Here is a 3,952-nt window from a genome sequence, read left to right on the forward strand (position 1 = left end):
GAGTCTCACTCTGTCACCCAGGCTGGAGTGCAGTGGTGCGATCTCAGCTCACTGCAACCTCTGCCTCCCAGGTTCAAGCGATTCTCCAGCCTCAGCCTCCCAAGTAGCTGGGACTACAGGTGTGTGCCACCGTCTCAGGCTAATTTTTTTGTATTTTCAGTAGAGATGGAGTTTCAACATGTTGGCCAGGCTAGTCTCGAACTCCCTGACCCTCCCGTCTCAGCTTCCCAAACTGTTGGAATTACAGGCATGATCCACCGTGCCCGGCCACAATTCACTTTTACCCCAGAGACCTGCCTATAGTCATGCCATCCTTTGGCTTATAGTCCCTTGGAGCTAATGCAAGATCATACAGAAGCCTGGACCAGAGAAGCTATTAAGAAGGGGAAATTCTCGAATAGCTATGGCAGGAGAAGAGACGTGGAAGTGCCACAAATGAAGTTTACGCCAAGTCCTGAGACCTGATTTTGTCAACTGTGTAAACTTGCCTTGCTGTGGAATTCTTTCCAGAGACAGAAGCATTGAGAATAATGCAACAACCCTGCTAATGTTTGCACCTAGAGAGGTTATGCTGACAACAGCCAGGTCTTCACGTCCCAAGAACATCTTTGTGTACCTAGCCGAGGTCCCCAAGCTCAAGAATGGCACCCCAGAATTCTGGGGACATAAAGTCCTTCTCTGGGGCCACCTGCCTCTCCCCTTTCTGGGTTCTGTCTTCCAGGTGTTTTACTGGAGCAGCACCAGCAGAAGGTGGGAGAGGGAGGCTGCTTTCTCTCCATCATCCCTGTAAAAACCGGCTGGTCATACCAGCATTCCTCATCTATGAATTCCCTGCCATGAGGAACAGACTGGGATGGATGTTCAGAGTGCTTTAAGAGGATTGCATCCTTTTAAAAATCCATAAAATTATTACAAAAAAGAAGCCAACAAAACACTCCTTTCTGAAATTGTTCCCTTGGGTAATATTATGAAAACATGTTTCCCATTGGAGCTGTCTTACAAGAAAAAAACCTTCATTGTCAGATTTCAGAGTTTCTAATATTGAGATTCCTAGTTTTTATGTACTCTGAATGCATGTATGTGTGTATGTGTAAATACATATATGTATAATTAGTTAAAATATAGTATGTGTATATATGTGTATGTGTGTATATACATATTAATATATACATATATATAATTAGGTTAAAATATAGTTAAAAACAACCAATGAGCAATGTTTCAGATAGTTCTTCCAGACCAGTTTTGTAAATTCTGTGAGGCACCTGCTCAAAACACCATCCTTTAAAACCAGCAAGACATAGCCTACTGCTGACTCCCTATGGCCAGAAAGGACACTCAGACAAGAGGCCTTCACGTTGGCAGCTATCATCTGTCCTGGGCAACAGCCAACAATCATAGCACAGTCCTTCACCTTACGCACCAACCTTGTTAAGAAAGAAAATCTTGAGATTTCAAGGCTGGGTTAAGAGAGCCAACAGGCTCTCAGTTAATTTAGTGGCAAATGTAAGTGGCATCAATGAGTTCTACAATGCCAAGTATCACCCAGTCTGGGAACAAAAACATTTCTGCTTTTTTTTTTTTTAATGAATGGCAATTTAAAATGATAATTTTATACTAAAGATTCACCTTTAACTTGTCATCTAACCAATTATCAAAGCAACAGTGCAACACAGAATTCTGGCTTTGGCTATCACTTCACATGTCAAGGCGCTGCAGCGGTGACTTGCAAGGTATTTAGACTGCGAGCAAGAGGCCGAGTGCATGGAAAGCCCTGCTGAAAGCCTGTTTTAGGCTTCCATTCGGTTCATCTGCTTTCCCATGGGCAAGCAACCACCGCCTATCGCAGAGCCACTCCAGTCTTAGGTCAGCAGACAATATGGGCGAAGTCTGCAAGAGGCGCACTGGCTTGGGTGTGGTCACTGGCAAAGAAAAGCACTGGTCCCTAGCAGCGGCTCCCAAACCAAGAGCCTCACCCTTGGCGGATCATTTCCACCCGCTTCTCAGCAATTTGACCACAATCCGCACCAGCCCTTACGGCTCCCCCTGAGAAAGCATAGCGGCAGCCCCTAGACTCAGGCCTTCTCGGCAGACAAAGCCGCTGCTCGGGGGAACCCGCGCTGCACCGAGGCGACCTCCAGTCTCTGGCACCTGCGTCGGCGCCCGGCAGCTCCGCGCAGCTAACCACGCCGCGTCTCGGCAGCGGGTGGACAGCGCGGTGCGGGCGGCGGCGCTGCACCGGAAGGCACCCGAGCCGGAGTGAGGGGGTGGCTGTCTTCAGGCCCCCAGGCCGGGGAAGCGCCTCCCACCCGGGATTCCCGGCAGGGCCGGGCCCGCACACAGCCCCAAAGACAGCACGTGCCCGGAGGTTCCCCAGGCAGTATTCCCGGCACGCGAAAACTGCATCCTTGCGTCCTGGGGGGACCTGGTTCGTCTTCGGGTGGACACCAGGGTCGGCTATTGTTCTCTGGGTTTCCCCGAAGGGAGACGTCCCCCATGCCGCCTCCCTGGCAGCATCTGCCGCTGGGCAAAGCTTTTCAGCTTCTCGAGAAAAGGGCGTGCCGGGGGACGCCGCAGAAGATCACAGAACCCTAAGCGAGTCGCTACCGGCTGGTTTCAAGCCTGGAGACAAAGCTCCTCACCAAGCCAGCCCAGCCCCGTCCCGGATCTGCCATCCGGGGTCCCTAGCCCCGGTCCGAGGGCCACGCCCAGCCGGCCACCTGGGCCGCCGAGCCCCGCGCCTGCAGCTGAGGATCGTCTGGCCTGAGACAGCCTCTCAGCTGCTTGCCCCTGCCTCCTCGGGAGGCTCTCCTTCCCAGGAGGCCCCCCTCCCTCGCACAGCGCGGGTCTCCTCCTCGCTCTCGTCCTCCCTCCTCAAACCCAGGCGGTCTCCACCCGCCTTCATCCTTCCTCCCCTCCCCATTCTTCAGCAGATCCAGCCTCGCCGGGCGCCACCTGCACCGAGCTCCTTCCTTAGCTCTTCGGACCCGCCCCCGCCCCCGCCCCTTCTCTTTCCTCCTCAAACCCTAGTTCCCAGTCCCTGCTCCCCGAGACCCACTACCTGTTCCAAGCCAGCTCCCTAGCCTTCCCCATCCCCATCTTTTCTTAACCCAGGCCTCCCCTCGCCCTCTCCCGGCTTCTCTCCAGCTCGGACTCCAGCCCCGTCCCCAGGCCCGGGGCGTCGACGTCGGTGCCCGCTGAGATCGATGCTGCAAGGCGGGCTCCCGCGCTGGGCTCCAGCCGAGGGACCCAGCTCGACGCCCGCTCTGGGCTGGGCAGCCGCAGGAGGCCTTTGTGGCTCAGGCAGGAGGCTCGGAGGCGGCGGGCGAGTCCTCTGCAGGCGTCCGCTCCGTTAGCCGGGCGGGTGGAACAGACCGCCGGGTCGGGTCCAGGCTGGGCAGATCCCAACTCGGAGGCGAGAAGGACGGAGGGTGTGTATCTGGGTGATGTGTGGGACCGGGGACAGCGCAGATCCTGGGACCGGCAGGACTGGCCCCAGGCCAGAGGCACCCCCGCCCAGCCCTCCAGCGGTCCACTGCACCGCGCCTGGCGAGGGGAGCGGCCCACTGCGTGCTAGGCGCGAAACCCCTCGGCCGAGGCGCCTCCTCACCCCAGGGCTTTGCAACTCCGCGAGCACACATTAAACGCTTACTGTGAGCAGGGCCCGGCACGGCGCTTCGTGGGCGTACAAAGAGGACCCCAAGAGCGCCCTGGCTTACCCCCGATGGCCACCTCCCAACCCCAAACCACACCTCCCACCGCGTCCCCTGCGGCCGGGCCCCAGGCACACCCGGCTCCCCGCCCTTTTGTGCGCCTCACGCAGAAACAGAAGGGGGAGAGGAGGATGTTCTAGCCCGGGGCGGATAAGCCCACCGACCCCCCTGCCATCACCCACTCCTCCGGGATGCTGCGGCCGCGGGGGCCCGTGGCTCGGTCCGTCTCCGTCTCGCCG

The 3,952-nt window shown here is 56.7% G+C and overlaps 1 protein-coding gene across 3 annotated transcripts in view; it reads right to left on the reverse strand.

Annotated features, from left to right (window-relative positions):
* DPYSL5 (dihydropyrimidinase-like 5) overlaps positions 1–3,946 on the reverse strand; it is a 103,554-nt gene extending 99,608 nt beyond the window's left edge. The window contains exon 1 of one of the 3 annotated variants that reach the window (XM_011950120.1): positions 3,896–3,946. The gene's annotated coding sequence lies outside the window, so the exon portion shown is untranslated. Of the gene's footprint in view, positions 1–3,652; positions 3,721–3,790; positions 3,860–3,895 lie in introns of those variants that run through there. The other 2 variants (XM_011950126.1, XM_011950134.1) reach the window with 2 other exon arrangements.
* Between the last annotated feature and the right edge of the window lie 6 nt (positions 3,947–3,952).

Source organism: Colobus angolensis, unplaced genomic scaffold (genome assembly GCF_000951035.1).
Source record: "Colobus angolensis palliatus isolate OR3802 unplaced genomic scaffold, Cang.pa_1.0 Scaffold109, whole genome shotgun sequence".
NCBI lineage: Eukaryota > Metazoa > Chordata > Mammalia > Primates > Cercopithecidae > Colobus > Colobus angolensis.